The sequence below is a fragment of the Geotrypetes seraphini genome, chromosome 3 (assembly GCF_902459505.1).
Source record: "Geotrypetes seraphini chromosome 3, aGeoSer1.1, whole genome shotgun sequence".
In the NCBI taxonomy this organism is placed as follows: Eukaryota; Metazoa; Chordata; class Amphibia; order Gymnophiona; family Dermophiidae; genus Geotrypetes; species Geotrypetes seraphini.
The window spans coordinates 288,157,423-288,177,811 of record NC_047086.1 but is presented as its reverse complement, the minus strand read 5'-3'; the positions used below and the strand labels follow the sequence as shown (position 1 = coordinate 288,177,811).

At 47.9% G+C, this 20,389-nt stretch overlaps 1 protein-coding gene and 1 pseudogene across 2 annotated transcripts in view; both read right to left on the bottom strand.

The window, feature by feature from the left end:
* Nucleotides 1–20,389, bottom strand: part of DESI2 (desumoylating isopeptidase 2) — a 126,405-nt gene that overhangs the window by 39,659 nt on the left and 66,357 nt on the right. The gene's annotated exons all lie outside the window — the stretch shown is intronic.
* On the bottom strand, nucleotides 19,822–19,940 carry LOC117358280 (annotated as a pseudogene).

The following is a 20,389-nucleotide window of genomic DNA, read 5'->3' as shown; positions in this document are numbered from 1 at the left end:
GACTTAGTAGACATAGGGTGGGGTAAATTGCAGCATTTACAGTGTATATATAAATGGGGGGAAGGGAGGGGTTATATAAGGTGGATTAAATTGCAGCGTTTACAGTGTTGATATAACATGGAGGTAACATAGCTTTTCTTAGCAGGTGGGTGCATCTTTGTTGTCAGAGAATGTGGTAGTAATTCAAGTTATATTTGTGGTGGCCTGCGAGTTTTAGTGAGGTACCATTTGGTGTATTAGGCAGTGCCTTTGAGATCCATCCATCAGGGGTGTAGACATGGGTTGTTAAGGAGCTAGATTTGTAAAGAGAAAGGTTTTCATGGCCTTCCTGAAGTTCCAAAGACTGTCTAGTGATCTAATGGATGGGGGGATGATGTTCCATAATCTGGGGATGTAATGAGAATAAGAGTGTCTTCGGGCTGTCTCAGACTAGTAACCCCCCCAAAGGGAAAGGGGGGAGGGTTCAGCTGAATCTTATATAGAAGAAGAGGTCCCAAGACAGACACTGGTAATGTCTTGAGGCAGAAATCAGGCAAATCAAAGTCCACGTAGGATGGGCTGTATGGACTCCTGTGTATAACAAGATTATCACGGTAAGAACCTAATATTTTACTCTGTTACATGTGCATAGGAGTCCGTACTTTAGCTGATGCACCAAAACAGAGCCAGACATCTAGGGAAGGACAGATGAGCCTGCCCTCAGAACCAAGGGCCCCAAAGTGGCATCTGCTCGAGCCACCATATCCATTCTGTAGAAGTTCATAAAAATGTGAAGAGCAGCCTAAATAGCTGCTCTACAGATTTCATCAGGCGAGACAGCCTGGGACTCCACACAGGAAGCCATTATACTACTTATCGAATATGCTGTGATAAAGATTCGAAGCTGTCTCCCGCAGGCAATTTAGGAAGAAATCGCCATATGAATCCATCTGGCAATGGAAGCCTTGTAGTCTGGCTTACCACATCTTGAATGGCTGGTCAGTACAAAAAGATGATCTGAAAGTCTGAAATCATTAGTCTTCTCCAGATAGATAAGCAGGGCTCTGTGCACATCCAGCTTCTGCATAACTCTGTCATGTTTCGCCGAACCCATAGGATAAAAGGTGGGCAAATGTATCTCCTAACTGACATGGAAGGCAGAAACTACCTTCAAAAGAAAGGAAGGAACTATGCACAGAGAAACACCCAACTCCATGAAATGGAAAAAGGATTCCCTACAAGAGAGCCTGTAATTCTGATATGTCTGTATTCTGTTAGGGTACACCACTGGAAAACTAATAAAAATTTACATTGAAAAACCCCAAGTGATTTTGTTTTTCTGAGATTCTTCTGTAAGTCTGAGATTCTTCTCACTGAGACTATGGCAACCAAAATCACTGTCTTAACTGTAAGGTCTAGCAGGGAAGCCTCCGTCAAAGGCTCATATGGAGCATGGGACAGGCCCTTACAGTTAATAATTGTGGTATATCAAATAAAGTTAAGAAAAAAAATCCCTAAAGGGTATATACCACAGAAAAATACTATAATATCAGAGCAATGTACTCAAATTACAAAGTTAGAAATATTGTACATATTAATTAATTTAAAATTTGCAAAAGTATCACAAAATTTTTCATGGAATAACATATAAAAAACACTTGCACCTGCACTTTGAAGGTTGGATTTGAACTCTAATCTGTTTGGGATGTTGGTCTTTTGACTTTTTCCTTTCTGGATGGCCCACAATCAGCTTGCTTGCTTTATTCCTTGTGCACATTGTTCCAGGAAGACTTTGAATTCTCAAGCTAAGTGATTTATGAACTTTTTAACACAGCTACATTTATATATCATTGTATGATCTTTTGTGTGGCTTTTTCCAGCTTGGTTTGATAGTGCCTGTTATATGTTATATGTTGTTATATTTTGTCTGATTGCTTGGTTTGTTTGCAGTGTTTGTATGGTGAAGCCAGATGAGCCCCCCAGGCATAAGTCGACGAGTCGGTCGTGAGGACTTTATGATGGCGAGGGGTTTGGAACAACAAACCTCTGGAGAGATTTGAGGATAACATCCACCAGCGAAGAGACTGTTGCAGAGCAGGAGTGAGCTGGATGTGTTGAGTCAGAGGGTCGGACGTCTGGGACCACTGAGACGCCAAGGTCCACTGAGGAGTCCTGAGGTGAAGTCTGGCAAACGGAATCACATGTACTGTAGAGACCATGTGGCCTAGCAGGACCATCATCTATCTCAGTGGTTCCCAACCCTGTTCTGGAGGAACACCAGGCCAATTGGGTTTTCAGGCTAGCCCTAATGAATATGCATGAAGCAAATTTGCATGCCTATCACTTCCATCATATGCAAATCTCTCTCATGCATATTCATTAGGGCTAGCCTGAAAACCCGATTGGCCTGGTGTTCCTCCAGGACAGGGTTGGGAATCACTGATCTATCTCACCGGGATGGACAGGCGAGAGGATACTGACTGGCAGAGATGAAGCAGAGCCTACATGCGTGGGGGAGGGAGGAATGCTCGGAGCTTGGTGGTATCCAGAATCGCCCCGATGAAGGGGAGAGTCTGGGAAGGCTGTGGATGGGATTTTGGGAAGTTTATCTCGAATCCCAGATATTGTAGTAACCAAATTGTTTTCTGAGTCGCGAGGGCGACTCCTTGAGACGTGGAATCCTTGATGAGCCAGTCGTCCAAGTAAGGAAACACCCGAGTGCAGCGGCCACCACTACCAGGCACTTGGTGAAGACTCTGGGGGAAGAGGCCAGGCCGAAGGGAAGCACTCGGTATTGCAGATGAAGATTTCCCACCCAGAATCTGAGAAATTGGCGGGAGGCCGGATGAATGGGGATGTGAGTGTAGGCCTCCTTCAGATCCAGAGAGCATAACCAATCGTTCTGCTCGATGAGGGAGTACAGGGATGCCAAGGTCAACATGCAAAACTTTTCTTTGATCAGAAATTTGTTGAGCACCCTGAGGTCCAAGATGGGTCGGAGCATAACCAATCGTTCTGCTCGATGAGGGGGTACAGGGATGCCAGGGTCAACATGCAAAACTTTTCTTTGATCAGAAATTTGTTGAGCACCCTGAGGTCCAAGATGGGTCGCAGATCGCCTGTCTTCTTCGGAACAAGGAAGTACCGGGAGTAAAACCCCTTGTTCTGTTGGTCCCGAGGCCTGGGCTTCCTGAAGGAGAAGGGCGGTCTGTGTCAAGTTGGAAGGATACTCTCTTGGAGGATGTTCCGGAGGAACCTGGTGGAATTGAAGGGAGTATCCCTCCTTGACAATGGAGAGGACCCAGAGGTCAGTGATGATAGTCGTCCATCGATGGAAAAAATGACCTCCGATAGGTGGAATCACTGAAAATGGCAGAACGTCAGAGGTTATGTCCTCTTTGAGACAGTCAAAAGGGCTGAGAAGCCTTAGGGACAGCAGATGGTTGAGGCTTTTGCTGATGTTTCTGCGGGTGCTGCCTCTTCACAGGCTGTCTGATGGGGGGGAGCCTGTTTCGGGGGGTAACGCTGCTGGTAGATCAACGGTGGGCGTGATTGACGAGGAGGAGCAGGCCTGGGCTTCGGACGCAGGATGGACAGGAAGAATTTCTCATGGTCCGAGAGCTTCTTGGTCACCACCTCGATGGACTCAAAGAGGTCGGAGCCGGCACATGGAACATTGGCAAGCCTGTCCTGGAGGTTGGGGTCCATGTCGATGGTCCGCAGCCACGCCAGCCGGCGCATAGCCACCGAACATGCTACGGCCCGAGCCGCAAGCTTGAAAGCATCGTAGGAGGATTGCATGAGCTGTACTCGGAGTTGGGATAACGAGGCCAGCGCCTCCTGGTACTCGAACTGGGCCCTAGGATCCACGTAGGGCGTAAACTTCTGGAGTACGGACAAAAGAAACTCCAAATATGTTGTGAAGTGGAAGTTGTAATTCAGAACTCTCGAGGCCATCATGAAGTTCTGGTACACTCTCCTGCCGAATCGGTCCATGGTCTTTCCCTCTCTACCAGGTGGGACGGAGGCGTAGACCTGGGAAGGATGGGACCGCTTCAGTGAGGACTCCACCAAAAGGGATTGGTGGGAGAGCTGCGAGACAGTGCGGTATCTGGTGTCCAATTTACTCGGCACTACAGGGATCGAATAAGGTGTCTCGAGGCACCGTGCGAAAGTCTGGTCCAGCAGCTTATGTAAGGGAAGCTTGAGGGACTCCGCAGGTGATTGAGGGAAGCGCATAGTCTCAAGGTATTCTTTCGAGAATTTGGACCCCCGTATCCAGGGGGATGTCCATGTCATCAGCCATCTGTCGCAGGAACGAGGAGAAGGACAATTGGTCGGCTGTTGCAGGGCCTCGGGACGGGCTCGATGAGGTCAAAGCCTCCGGATCCATAGGGGACAGGGATCGAGAAGGTGAGAGAGATCCCATCGTGTCCTCGAGCTCTGGCATCGGTGGAGGAGTAGTAGTCGGTGGCGAATACTCCAGGTATGCTTGCTTCCGATGAGGCGAGGCCTGTCTGGACGAGTGTCTCAAGGAGTGCTTTGATCGGTGATGTGGACTGTGTCGAGAGGTCGGCCTCGATGGGCGAGGCGAGTAGGTCTTCGTTGAGCCCCCAGGTAGTGGATGGGGCTGGAAGCAGTCGATCGAAGCAGGGGTGGTTGCCGTAGAGGCTCGAACCCCGTCGGGGTGATCGGTTCCAATGGAGGCACTCGCAAAGACTCTGCTCCTTGCATCGAGTGAACTGGTTCCAACGGCGGCACTCGCAAAGACTCTGCTCCTTGCATCGAGTGAACTGGTTCCAACGGCGGCACTCGCAAAGACTCTGCTCCTTGCATCGAGTGAACTGGTACCAACGGCGGCACTCGCAAAGACTCTGCTCCTTGCATCGAGTGCATCGGTTCCAATGGAGGCATGGGCAAAGACTCTGCTCCTTGCGATGCATGCATAGTTGCCAGACCAGACACTCGAAGAGACTCTGCTCCCTGTTGAGAGTGTGTTCCCCGCTGAGGCACTGGAGGGGGCTCGACCTCGTGTGAGGCCTCCACGTGCCCAGGCTGGATTTGGGAAAGAAGCTGAGGCCCCATCGTGGTAAAGAGCTCGAAGAATTGCTTCTGTAGCATGGTCTGGAACGAGGCCGGCAAGGATGGATCCGCATCTGAATGGGACCACCTGCGCGGGCCTCGCACTCCCTTGGGGCAGTGTGTGAGTGCTTGGACTTCGAGGCCTTGGGCACTTTTAACACTATTGGGGGAATGGGCTGCTGAGCTACCTGACCTGAGGAGGTTGAGGAAGGCATCACAGCAGGCACCGGAGTCTGAGCAGGGAAGAACGAGGCGGGCTTGATGAGACTCGGCGCCGCAGAGGTGGTAGGCTGTGGAGTTGCGGATGATGTCGAGGGCGAAGGTCCCTTCGTGGTCGACGGCTCCGTCGAGGACTCCATGAACAGCGATTCCCACAAAACGCAATGGTGCTTGAAAGCACGTGCGGTGAGTGTAGAGCAAGGCCAGCACGATTTCGGGAGATGTTCAGGCTCGAGACACCAAATACAGCGTCGATGAGGGTCCGTTAACGAAATCGCGCGCTGGCACTTGTCACACTTTTTAAAACCGGTGATAGGCCGGGACATAGGCCGTAAAAGCTCCGCCGCAAGATCGAAGCCGCGGGGCTGCGGCCACATGGCCTGCCCATTCGAACGGAACGATTAAATTTTTTTTTTTTTTAAACAATAAAACACGTCGAAAATCAGTGATTAAGATCAAATAAAACCAAAACCGCAGACTTAGAAGGCACAAGTCAAGAAAACTTCACGCAGAGAGTCGAAGACTGACTTCTCGGCTCCGCGGAAAAGTAAGAACTGAGGAGACGCGCCCTGGTCTGGGCGGGAAGGCACACGCGCATGCGCGGTGCGGGCGACTCAAAACTTCGAGTTTTTCTTCAAAGAAGCGTCCGCATCGGGGCTCCGTTGGATCACGTCACCCATTAGTGAGAATACCTGCCTGCTTGTCCTGGGATAAAAGCAAGTTGGCATTTCAAAAATCAATAACAAGGTAAAACCTCAAAACACACAAACACAAATGGGTAAAAGGGAAAAGAGAAGATTTACAAAATATTATAGGTAAAAACAGAAGGAAAACAACAAAAGGGAAAGGGAAAAAGTGAAAACCTTATCTTAACCAAAGTAAAATAGAGTTATAAAGAAATTAATCTCAAATGCCATTTTAAAATAAAGAAAAATTATGTTCTTACCTGTTAATTTTCTTTCCTTTAGACGCAGCAGATGAATCCAGAGACCAATGGGATAGCACACATCTACCAGCAGGCGGAGATAGAGAAACTGATTAACAGGTGGTCCTATTGGCTGGCACTCCTCCTGTATCTTCAGTATAGCTCCTTGCCCAAGCATCCGTAACCATCAATAGGCATAGCATGTAAAAAAACTTCTTTCCCATAATAAATCTCAAAAGGCAATAATACAGAATACAACCATCAATAATAACAAACTTCGAAAGTTGCAAAAGAAAAAACCGACAGACAATATCCAGAAAGGGTGGGGCTCTGGATTCATCTGCTGCGTCTAAAGGAAAGAAAAGTTAAGAACATAATTTTCCTTCCTTAGCAACAGCAGCAGATGAATCCAGAGACCAATGGGATGTAGCAAAGCAATCCTCAATCTGGGTGGGAAGCAAACGCCACCTCCGCAACAACCGAAGCACTAAATGCATCCACCGCATGCACTCCCACATCCAACCGGTAATGCTGAGATAGAGCACTCTCGGAAGACCAAGTAGCTGCGAGACAAAACTCCTCCAAGGAAAAAATCTCTGGACCGAGTAGCCATCGCTCTGGCGGAATGGTCATGAAGTTCTTTCGCCAACTGCTTCCCTGCCATCAAGCAAGCGTAAATAATGTCCTCCTGGACCCATCGAGAGATGGAGGCTTTGGACGCCGCCATACGTTTGAGGCGTCCCTTGAAGAATACAAAGAGGTGATCTAAACAACTAAAAATCGTTAGAAAACTAGATCGTGGAGAACACTACGCACGTTCAAAAAAAATGCAGTGAATAAAAGCACGTCTCCCCATTTCTCCTCCCAGGAAGGAGGAAGGAAAAGTGAGAATGTCATAAAAGAAAGGATGACACATCCTTAGAAAGAAATTGTGGCACCGTCCGAACTGACACCCCAGATTCGCCGAGCTGAAGCCATAGCCACAAGAAACCCCGTGTTCAACGGCACAGCCCTTTAGAGTCTCAAAAGACAAGGATGAAATGAAGCCTTCGGTAAACTGCGAAGAAGTACCTTAATACTGTACTCCGGACAGGGCTTTCTAAGAGGTGTACGAATATACCGTACTCCGTTTAGGAACTGAACTACATGAAGCTGAGAAGTAAGCGAAGAGCAATATACCTAGCCCTTGTAACAAGCTAAGAATGGCACTTGAAGCTGAAGGGAATTGAACGCTAAGCCCTTGGCAATACACTTGTGCCAAAAAAGAACTCTGGAAGGATGCAAATGTTGAGAAGTACCCAAGAAAGGAAAAACCTCCAAAAGGAAGCAGAAGCCACAGGTGAAGACGTTTGTATCGCTTGGATAAGATAAGAAACAACCTGCTTCGCATAACCCTTACACGTCAGCCATGACTTTTCAAAAGCTAGGTCGTAATACCAAAGTAGTACGAATATCCATGTTGATCGGACCCTAGGTGAGCAAATCCGGAGATACCACAAAACTCAACAGTCCAGTTGTCGAAAGACTCATCAGATCCGCATAGCAAGGATGGCACAGCCAATCCAGAGATTCTACAAATGCCCTGAAAGCGAGCTTGAGATGGCAAATCCAAGCCATCATCAGCCAGGGGAAAACACTGAAAAAAGAAAAACCAGAAGCGAGAAAGAAGCCACGCTGCTACCCCCTCTGACTCCTACTCCTTGTGCCCGCCAAAGAAGCTAGGAAGCTTAGAATTTCGAGACGAGGCCATGAGGTCTAGTTCCAGGAGATCTCACTTCCATAAAAAGAGCTGGAACGCCTGAGCCAAAATTATCAATATCCAGGATGTAGAAGATTTCACTATTACCAACATTTACACTTTCTAGAGCATACACAGCGCTGTAAACTGTAACATACAGTAAATGGGCCATGCTCAGATTTCGGAGAGAAAGTCTATCCAAACTCTGTTCCTGACCCATAAAATGATCTGCCAACAGAAGAGGAAGATGAGGGTCCACCCATTGAAGTAGAACCACAACTTCAACCACAAACTGACTGAAAAGACCTTCAGCTTCATTCCGGAAGAATGGTCTGAAGCTCCAGAAAGCTCCAGCCTGACCATGCTCCAGAGTAGAAGAATGAACAAGTACTGAGACGCCTCTTAAGACCAGACTCCTGGAGCTGAGGAAGGAAGGCACCGAGCCCCCCAACCCGATAGCCCGGGATGTTTGGTGTCCATGAGTTGGTCCAACAAAGATCGAGGCATGCCTTTGAAAAGAGAAATCTTACTGAGCCAGCAAATCATACAGAACATTGCTTGAGGAGCCTACCAAATAATTGGAGCCCTGAGATACCGGGAACCACCGGAACAAAAGCGACAGCCGAAGTTCCCAGTGTAGTCAGCAACATGGATCCTAGAACCTGTACAGAATCCCATACTCTTGGTCATGGTGACCAAAGAAGAATGCAAACCTGAGACTGTGACCCATCGCCCTAGTCTCTGGGAAGAAACACATTTCTTTCCTATATGAATAAAAAAAATCTCCCCAATATACCTATAAATAGTACAAGAGAAAAGAGCGCTGTGCAAATTCGAAGATTCACGTCCAAAGAACTGAGGAAAAGAAACCACCCTTTTCGTGTCAATCAAATGGCCCGAAAGTAGGTGAATCGCCTGGTAGTGCCAAAACAATACCACTGCCCACATTTTCTAAAATGTTCGTGAAGCCTTGGGTAGGCAAAATGGCATGTGCCAAAACCGAAAGCGCTGCTCCAAGAGAGGCAAGCAAACCTAGTGCCGATTCTGAGTCCATAGGGAAAATGTAAATATTTTCCCAGTTTTTCTGCAGAAATGTGTAACCCCAAGAAACTAATTCAACAGAATGGGATCCAGCCTGCCCAATGCCCCCCTCTTGGGCACCATGCAGTAAATAGAACAACGTCCCTTAGTTCCTGAAGAACTACAAGAACTGCCCTGAGGACCAGTAACACTTAAAAGGGAAACACAAAACATAGAGACTCCAAGAACGAACCGGAAACCTGAGGAGGATGCAAAGTTGCAAGCATCCTGAAAAATGTTCACAGCCCCTTGACCTGACATTATAGCATCTTCCCCCTCATGAGAAAGCCTGAAGAGTCATTGGAAGAAGTCAAGATCCCCTCAGAATTAAGTGCAGAAGGTCAGGGAACGGCAGGATGAGAACTGTAGGATCTGTACATAAGAACATAAGCAGTGCCTCTGCCGGGTCAGACCAGAGGTCCATCCCGCCCAGCAGTCCACCCCGCGGCGGCCCAACAGGTCATGACCTGCCTTAATCACCAGAAGGGGCCCCCTTGCCCCCTAGGTTTCTCATCGAAGTCCTATCTTCCCATCAATGTCCTAACCCTCCGGCCTTGCACCTGCACAACCTGGTGAGCTGTCTATACTTATGCAACACCCCAGCACCTCCCTCAGTACTCCACGATCCCCTTTTCCCTCAGGAATCTGTCCAATCCCTGTTTGAATCCCTGTACTGTACTCTGCCGGATCACTTCCTCCGGGAGCGCATTCCATTTGTCCACGACCCTTTGGGTGAAGAAAAACTTCCTTGCATTTGATTTGAACCTATCTCCCTTCAGTTTCTCTGAGTGCCCCCTCGTACCTGTCGTCCCTTTTAGTCTGAAGAACCTGTCCCTGTCCACCCTCTCTATGCCCCTAAGTATTTTGAAGGTCTCTATCATATCCCCCCTGAGCCTCTTCTTTTCCAGAGAGAAGAGCCCCAGTTTATCCAGCCTCTCGGCATATGGGCAGTTTTCCAGCCCTCTTACCAGTTTCGTTGCCCTCCTTTGGACTCTCTCAAGAACTGCCATGTCCTTCTTGAGGTGCGGCGACCAATATTAAACGCAGTATTCCAGATGTGGGCGCACCATCGCTCGATACAGCGGCATGATGACTTCCCGCGTCCTGGTTGATATGCCCCTCTTGATGATGCCCAGCATCCTGTTGACTTTCTTCGAGGCTGCTGCACACTGTGCGGATGGTTTCATGGATGGATCCACTAGCACACCCAAGTCTCTCTCAAGTCCGGTGTCTTCCAGCAATCTCCCCCCCATTTTATACTCGAACAACGGGTTCTTTTTCCCTATGTGCATGACCTTGCATTTATCTACGTTAAAGCGCATTTGCCATTTGTTTGCCCAGTCCTCCAGCTTATCGAGGTCCCTTTGCAGTTCCTCACACTCCTCCCTGGTCCTAACTCTGGCGCAGAGCTTGGTATCGTCTGCAAATTTTATAACCTCACACTTTGCCTCCGTTTCCAGGTCATTGATAAATATGTTGAAGAGTAGCGGCCCCAGCACCGATCCCTGCGGCACACCGCTCGCGACTCCCCGCCAGTCAGAATATTGGCCCTTTACTCTGACCCTCTGTAGTCTACCTGACAGCCAGTGCTTGATCCATCTGTGTACATCCCCGCCCACCCCGTGGTTCCACAGCTTCCTAAGCAGCCTTTCATGTGGCACCTTGTCAAAGGCCTTTTGAAAATTGAGGTAAATGATGTCTATGGGTTCCCCTTTGTCCACTTGACTGCTTATTCCCTCAAAGAAGTACAGAAGGTTTGTCAGGCACGACCTTCCCTTACAGAATCCGTGCTGGCTTGTCCGCAGTAGGCCATTTTTCTCGATGTGCTCGCAAATGCTGTCCTTGATCATTGCTTCCACCATCTTCCCTATAACTGAAGTCAGGCTCACCGGCCTGTAGTTCCCGGGATCACCTCTCGATCCCTTCTTAAAGATAGGTGTGACATTCGCCAGTTTCCAGTCCTCTGGTACCTCTCCAGTTTTCAAGGATAGGTTGCAAACATGCTGGATTGCGCCCGCTATTTCCTGACTTAGTTCCTTTAGAACCCTTGGGTGGATCCCGTCCGGTCCCGGTGATTTGCCGCTTTTCAGTCTGTCAATCTGCTTGAGGACATCCTCCCGACTTACCTCTATATGCCCCAATCTTTTGGCCTGCTCCCCACTCATGAGCTCCTCTGAGTCCGGTATATTGGACGTGTCCTCGCTCGTGAAGACCGATGAGAAGAACGTGTTCAACCTCTCAGCTACCTCTTTATTCTCCTTAATCACTCCCTTCCTATCCCCATCGTCCAATGGCCCCACCTCCTCTCTCACTGGTTGCTTCCCCTTTACGTAACTGAAGAATGCCTTGAAGTTTTTCGCCTCCCTGGCCAGCCCCTCCTCGTATTTCCCTTTTTCTTTTCTAATCTCTCGGTGGCATTCCTTTTGGCATTTCCTGTGCTCCTGGTGATTTTCCTCCGTTGGATCCCTTTTCCATTTCCGGAAGGATACTTTCTTGTCACTGATTACCTTCTTTACTTCATGTGCCATCCAAACCGGGTCTTTTGACCGTTTGTTCTTGCGGCCTTTCCTGAAACTGGGGATGTACAGTTTTTGCGCTTCCTGCAGTGTGTCCCTGAGAAGGGTCCAGGCGCTCCCTAAAGTCTCCATCCTAAAGCCGTTCCTGAGCTTCCTCCCCACCATTTTCCTCATAGCAACATAGTTCCCTTTCCTGAAGTTGAGCGCAGTCGTTGCGGTCCTCCCCACTATGGGTGACCCCCTTTCTAATGTGAATCTGATCACGTTGTGATCACTGTTGCCTAGTGTTCCTCCCACTTCTACCCCTCTTGCAGGCCCCCCTGAAATTCTCCTAAGAAAATCAAATTTCACAATGTAAAGAGGAGTATACTGGAACCATGAAAACAGTACTAACTCCATGCAACGTGAGCAAAATACGTATGTCCTTTAAAGTGAATACGTAGTAGATGCAATCAAGATGCTGCATCTACCGCCCCGTGGAAAACAACAGCATCCCAACAGCTATCAGACAAAGCTCACATCGCTAATGAGAGCTTCAGGGATGAGGCTAACAGCCACATAGCGCGTGCTCCTCCGCGGGCTTGATAGAATAGATAACTGGCTCCTGGTTAGAAGGAGCTGTACAGCCCTTCCTGTCTGGTCAGGGGGTCCGTCTAGCATGTGCCATGAGAAAATGTTGACAAGAGAAACTAGCATGATAAGCATGGAAATCTGAAGTCCAGGTCCCCTCAGAAATAGAGAAAGAGAGTCCTGGCTGCAGGAAGATGCGAAGTGTCATTATGCCCATAGAGACAGCCCGAACTTGGAAACTGTTTGTACTACCTTTAGGCATATATATCCTATGCCACTACTAGACACATGCAGCGCAGCAGAGAGGCCCAAATAAGGACAGTTACCAACAGACAAAGGCTCAATCTGCAGGGACCCCAAGAGAGACAATGAGATACCCGTGTGAAATACAGAGCAATATCTTACTGTGCCGTGATTTGCCTTATGTCGACCCAGTCCGGAGACAAACCGAGACTGGGTGACCTAGCACAGGTCAGAGTCTCTCTGATAATCCCCTCGAGTGCTAACCCCAGAGTCCGATTAAACTAGCAGCTTCCTTCAAGTGAATACAGAAGAACACAAACACAGACATATAAATCTGCCCAAGCTTGTCCCAAAGCTGATGAAACATGTGCCACTTGTCTGAACCGGAAAGGAGAGAAGCCGCAGCATACCCTGACCAAAGTCAGCTGGAAATAAACTACTGGAACGCTGCAGCTCTCCTGCCATCGCCGGAGACCCAAGCGCGCGCCTGATTCTCGCCGACACGTGGCCGCTGCATCAACGCTCCTAGAAACATAGTCGGATTCAAGCCCCGCAAAATTTACCCTGCCGCAGCCTGCATAGAAAGAAAATCAGACTTGGGGAATAACTAGAACGGTGCGGTGCTTCCCACAGCGCCGGAAAAAACATGTCCCATCTCATGCGCGCTGCTATAAACTGGCACCTGCACAATCAGCTGCACATGGCCACGACAAACAATGAAGAAAGAGAGCCTCGTAATAAACAGGACTACTACTGCTGCACTGAAACCCAACGAGGAGATAAAGTGCGAGCATGAAATCGCACCGCAACTGCCGCGCTGTAACCAACAAGGAAACCAAGCACATGCTTGCAAAGGGCGGGAAACATAGAAACATAGAAACTGACGGCAGAAAAGGGCCAAAACCCATCTAGTCTGCCCATACCAATGTCCCACCCCCTAACTCCCTCCTTGAAGAGATCCCACGTGCCAATCCCATTTTTTCTTAAAATCTGATATGCTGCTGGCCTCAATCACCTCCAGTGGAAGACTATTCCAGCGATCAACCACTCTTTCGGTGAAGAAATATTTTCTGGTGTCACCATGAAATTTCCCACCCCTGAGTTTCAACGGATGCCCCCTTGTTGCCATGGGACCTTTTAGAAAAAAGATATCTTCCTCCACCTGGATACGGCCCGTGACATATTTGAACGTCTCGATCATGTCCCCCCTCTCTCTGCGTTCCTCGAGTGAATATAGATGCAACTTATCCAGCCGTTCCCCATACAGGAGATCCTTGAGTCCTGAGACCATCCGGGTGGCCATTCTCTGAACCGACTCAACTCTCCGCACATCTTTGTGGTAATGTGGCCTCCAGCATTGTACACAGTATTCCAGATGGGGTCTCACCATGGATCTGTACAAAGGCATTATGACCTCGGGTTTACGGCTGACGAAGCTCCTACGGATACAACCCATGATTTGTCTAGCTTTGGATGAAGCTTTCTCCACTTGATTGGCAGACTTCATGTCTTCACTAATGATCACCCCCAAGTCTCGTTCTGCTACAGTCCTTGCTAGGGTCTCACCATTCAGGGTGTAAGGCGTGCATTGATTTTTGCTGCCAAGGTGCATGACCTTGCATTTTTTGGCATTGAAACTTAGTTGCCAGGTCCTTGACCAATGCTCCAATAAGAGCAGGTCATGTGTCATACTGTCGGATATTGAGCCTTTGTCAAGCACTGTGCTTTTGTCTGTTGTGCTCTCGCCCACTATGTTGCATAGTTTGGCGTCATCGGCGAATAACGTAATTTTACCTCGAAGACCCTTAGCCAAGTCACTTACGAAGATGTTGAATAGGATCGGGCCCAAGACCGAGCCCTGCGGCACTCCACTGATCACCTCCATTGTTTCTGAGGGGGTGCCGTTTACTACCACCCTTTGAAGTCTACCACTAAGCCAGTCCTTAACCCATGCAGTTAATGTGTCGCCTAATCCCATCGAACTCATCTTGTTCAATAACCTGCAGTGTGGGATGCTATCAAATGCTTTGCTGAAGTCAAGTACATGATGTCTAGGGATTCCCCGGTATCCAGCTTTCTTGTTACCCAGTCAAAGAAGCTGATCAGATTGGATTGGCAGGACCTTCCCTTTGTAAATCCTTGTTGATGGGGATCTCATAGATACTCCTCAGACAGGATCGTGTCCAATTGACGTTTGATTAGAGTTTCCATTAGTTTGCTCACCTATCGATGTTAGACTCACCGGTCTGTAGTTCGCAGCCTCCATCTTGCATCCCTTTTTGTGGAGCGGGATGACGTTAGCCATTTTCCAGTCCAACGGGACTCTTCCATTACTTAGGGAAAGATTGAAGAGTGCGGATAACGGTTCTGTCAGGACATCACACAACTCCCTGAGCACCCTGGGGTGTAGTATGTCTGGTCCCAGAGCTTTGTTCACTTTGAGTCTTGATAGCTCATAGTAGACACTGCTGGGCGTAAACATTAAGTTTCAAAATGGGTCTTCCATGCTTTCCCTTGTCTGCAGCTGAGGGCCGGATCCCAACGCCTCGCAAGTGAAGACTGAGCAGAAGTATTCATTTAAGATTTTGGCTTTATCGGAGTCCGATTCTACATAGTTCCCGTCAGGTTTCTTAAGGCGTACTATCCCACCTGTGTTTCTGTTTCTGTCACTAATATACCTGAAGAAGGATTTATCGCCCTTTTTGATGTTCTTCGCTAGATTCTCTTCCATTTGAAATTTGGCCTCTCTGACTGCTGTTTTGACCGCTTTTGACTTGGCCAGATAGTCTTCCCTAGATTCCTGCTTACCTGATTGTTTGTAGGAGGTGAATGCTCTTTTCTTCTTTTTTATGAGGTCTGAGATCTCCGCAGAGAGCCATTGTGGTTTATTGTTTCTGCGCCGTTTACTAACTGATTTTATATAACGGTTGGTTGCTTCGTGTATGGTTGTTTTCAGAGTTGACCACAGTACCTCTACATTGTCTGTTTCTACTTGGTTTTGCAGCGCCTGATGGACGAAGTCTCCCATGCTTTCGAAGTTTGTGCCCTTAAAGTTGAGGACCTTGGTTAGTGTGGTTGATTTAGTGAAACCTTTCCTGAGGTTGAACCATACCATGTTGTGGTCACTGGAGGCCAACGTGTCTCCTACAGAGACCTCCGTGACGCTTTCTCCGTTGGTAAGTATCAGGTCCAGTATCGCTTGATCCCTAGTGGGCTCCAGTACCATTTGCTTGAGTCTTGCTCCCTTTATAGAGTTTAATAGCCTTCTGCTGCTGCCGGTTGCAGAGGTAAGATTGTTCCAATTCACATCAGGCATATTGAAGTCTCCTAATAATACTGTGTCCCCACGAAGAGTGATATTCTCTATGTCTTCGATTAATTTAATATCTAGGTCATCCTGTTGTCTTGGAGGTCTGTATATTATGCCAAGATACAGGCATTTGTCCTACCCCCTGGCCAAATTCACCCAGAGGGATTCCCTGGTGTACCTGACATCCGCAATTCTTGTAACTTTAATGTCTTCTTTAGTATAAAGAGCTACCCCTCCTCCCATTTTGCCCTCTCTATCCTGACGGAGTAAGTTGTAACCCGGTATGACCATGTCCCATCCATGGGAGTCCGTGAGCCAGGTCTCGGATATCGCCACCACATCTAGGTCAGCGTTCCTTATTTCCGTCTCTAATTCTAGAATCTTGTTGCTCAAACTGTGGGCATTGACGTACATAGCCCTCCATACCTTATGTTTGTTATGTCCCTGTCTAAATATTCCTGCCTGAGCTAACTTGCCTCCTTCAGTACCGTTTGCAAGGTGTGTACCCTCCCTAGAACCAAAATTACAATGTGTACATACCCTAGACTCGGAAATGTGTGTACTCACCTCAGACCTAGAGTTGCAATGAGTACTTACCCCAGACTTGGAAATGCAATGTGTACTTACCTCAGACTAAAAAATGGATTGGCAGCTTACCTCGCCAGGTTGGTTGTTTGTGCCAGTACCCTCCCCCAACTTACCTAGTTTAAAGCCCTATGTAGTAGGCGGGCTAATCGGTGTCCAAAGACATGCTTACCTCTTCTGGTCCGGTGTAGTCCGTCTGGTCCTTGTAGTCCTTACAATGCCTCTCCATGGTTCAGGAACCCGAAGTTCATCTCCTTGCACCATCCGTGCAGCCAGTCATTTGTTCTCTGGATACGATCTTCCCTGGCTCTTCCCTTGCCCTTCACCGGGAGGATCAAGGAGAAGACCACATGCGCATCCATCCTCCTCAGCTTCTCACCCAGGGCTCCAAAGTCTACAGGTATGCTCTTCGGTGTGTTTCTGGCAGTATCATTTGTTCCCACGTGGATGAGAAGCATGGGGAAGTAGTCTTGTGGCTTGATGAGTCTGTCTAGGAAGGCGGTTACATCTCGGATCCTGGCCCCTGGCAAACAGCAAACCTCTCTTGATTGCATATCAGGTCCCTTGGTGCCCCTTAGCAGTGAATCTCCAATAACTACCACTCTACGCTTCTTTGGGGGGAGTCGTCCTGTTGTCTCTGGAGCTGGAACCGTCTGCTGGACAACTTCCTGTGTCTTGTTGTCAGATCCTTCCTGTAACATCTGGAATCTGTTCTTCAAGGTGATTTGTGGGGTCGATGTAAAACTGCCCTGTATGTGAGAGAAAGAGACAGAAAATGAGGCTGAAGATGAAGGTTTTCTTCGTTTGCCCTTGGAGGAAGTCACCAGCTGCCAGGAGTCAGCGTCTCCAGCCTCTTCCTGTATCCCGATTGTTGGTGTCAAGGTTGCAGGGTTGGTCGCTTTGGGCATCATGAGGATAGTCTTGTCTGGTTCCTGTTTGGTGATCTGGGACAGCTCCTTGATGACTCCATCGATGAAGGCCTCGTCGTCTCGGATGCTTCTTAAGCGCTTTACCTCCTCTCTCAGGCTCCACAGCTCCTGCAGAATGCTTCCATCTGGCTGATCCATCTCATCCGTCATAAAACTTAGCCTCAATAAAATATCCATTCCTTAAACCTACGTTGACCGAACCCACAGTACTAAGACTCCCAAACAAAACCTGAAGTTCAAACAACAGTAAAAAACACATGCATACTCACAAGCTTGTTGTTAGGGCTGGTTGAAGCCAGTAAGAGCTGGCTGTGCAACACTAACAGAGCAGAATGTAGCAACTGTGGTCTCCCTTTTTTTTTTTAAAACAGAGAAGGGAAAGAAAAAAAAAATGGAGACCCAGTCAGACCTTCTATCATTGAAGGGAGGTGTAACCCCTAAAGCCGGCACTGTTCAGTTGGACACCCCTATCTCACTGAAGAGAAACCTCAACAGGAGAAATAGAATGGCAGTCTCATTGAAGAGAAACCTCAACAGGAGAAAATAATTATCCAGTCACAGCCAGAATTCAGGAGTTAGTTCAGTGGTTCCCAAACCTGTCCTGGGGGACCCCCAGCCAGCCAGTCAGGTTTTCAAGATATCCCTAATGAATATGCATGAGAGAGATTTGCATACCTGTCATTTCCATTATATGCAAATCTCTCTCATGCATATTCATTAGGGATATCTTGAAAACCTGACTGGCTGGGGGTCCCCCAGGACAGGTTTGGGAACCACTGAGCTAGTTGAATAGCGACCATCACCTGCTGGGAGATAGAGCATACTGAAGATACAGGAGGAGTGCCAGCCAATAGGACCACCTGTTAATCAGTTTCTCTATCTCCGCCTGCTGGTAGATGGTAAAATTATGTTCTTACCTGTTAATTTTCTTTCCTTTAGAAACAGCAGATGAATCCAGAGACCAATGGGATAGCTCACTTCTACCAGCAGGTGGAGATAGAGAAACTGATTAACAGGTGTACTTATTTGCTGGCACTCCTCCTGTCTCATCAGTATAGCTCCTTGCCCAAGCACATTTAACCATCAGTAGGTATAGCATGTAAAAAACTTCTTTCCCAGAACACCTCGCGAACAGCAACGATACAGAATGCAATCATGAACAACACCCAATCACTAAAAGCCGTACACGAAAAACTGACAACCAGATACCAGAAAGGGTGGGGCTCTGGATTCATCTGCTGCTTCTAAAGGAAAGAAAATTAACAGGTAAGAACATAATTTTACCTTCCTTAGCAAAGCAGCAGATGAATCCAGAGACCAATGGGATGTAGCAAAGCAATCCTTAATTTGGGTGGGAAGCAAACGCCGCCTTCGCAACGACCGAAGCATCAAAAAAACCCCTATCGCATGTGCCCGCACATTCATGCAGAGACGCGGAGAGAAGGTACTTTCGGAAGACCAGTTAGCCGTAAGACAAATCTCCTCCAAGGCAAAAACCCTCTGGGCCGAGCCCAAGAAGCAGCCATCGCTCCAGCGGAATGGTCATGAAGTTCAATCGCCACCCGCTCCCCTGCCAGCAGGCAAGTATAAAAAATGTCCTCCTGGACCATTGAGCGAGGTAGGCATCGGACGCCGCCATACACCTGAGGCGTTCCTTGAAGAATCCCAAAAAGGAGATATAAACCACTAACAGTTGTTAGAAACCGATCTCGCGGAGAACGCTACATACGTTTCAAAAAATGCAGTGAATAAAAGTACTGCTTCCACTATCTCCTTCCAGGAAGAAGGAAGGAAAAGCGAGCATGATGTAAAAGAAAGGATGACACCCCCCTAGAAAGAAATAGTGGTACCATCCGAACTGACACCCCATATGACGGAAATAAGGAATAGGAATCCCCGTTGAACAAGGCCTGCAACATCGCAACTGCAAAGCTGAAGCCATGACCACCAGGAATCCCATGGACAACCGCACAGCTCTTTAGAGCCCCAAAGGACAAGGCTAAAATGAAGCCATCGGTAACTTAGAAGAAGTACGTGAATGAATTACACCAAACCGGGCTTTCTAAGAGGTGCATGAATATACCGCCTTCTCTTTAGGAACTGAACTACAGGAAGCTGAGAAGTCAGCGAAGGGCCATATACCTAGTTCCTGTAACAAGCCAAGAATGGTAATTGAAGCTGAAGGGAATTGAACGCTATGCCTTCGGCAATATACCTGTGCTAAAAAGGAACTCAGGAAGGGTGCAACTGTTGAGAAGTATTCAAGAAAGGAAACACCTCCAAAAGGAAGCAGAAGCCACAGGAGAAGACGTCTGTAGCGCCTGGATAAGAGAAGAAACAACCTGCTTCGCATTACCGTCACATGCCAGTCAAGACTGCTCAAAAGCTAGGTCGTAATACCAAAGTAGTATGAATATCCATGTTGATCTCAATCAAGGAGAGCAAAGTCGGAGATAAAAGGAAACTTCTTAGTCCGGCTGTCGAAAGGCTCAACAGATCCACATAGCAAGGATGGCGCAGCCAAGCCAGAGATTGTACCAATACTGTGCCCCTAAAGCGAGCTTGAGATGGCAAATCCAAGCTATCATCAGCCAGGGGAAAACAGTGAAAAAGAGAAACCAGAGGATTTTTTTTTTTTTTTTTCAATCCTACAGCACCTGGTATTCCCAGGTGGTCACCCATCCAGGTACTAAACAGGCCCTATCCTGGTTGGCTTCTGAGATCAGACGGGATCGGGCACATTCAGGGTGGTATGGCTTTAAGAAAGAAGCCACACTGTTACCCCCTTTAACTCCCACTTCCTGTGCCCGCCTAAGAAGCTAGGAAGCATGGAATTGTGAGACGAGGCCATGAGGTCAAGTTCCAGGAGATCTTATTTCCACCACAAGAAAAGTGGAACACCTGAGCCAAAATTCCTAATAACCAGGATGTAGAAGATATCACTATAACTAACGTCTACACTTCTAGAGCGTACGCAGTGCTGTACACAGTAACATCCAATAAATGAGCTATGCTCAGATTTCGCAGAGAGAAAGACTAACCAAACTCTTTTCCTGACCTGAAAAATGATCGGTCAACCGAATAGAAAGATGAGGGTCCACCCATCGAAGTAGAACAACCACTGTACCTGGCAACTGAGTACATCACCTACTGCCCAAGCTGCAGAGAAACACCCCCATCATAATACTGACTGAAAGGGCCCTCAGCGGCATT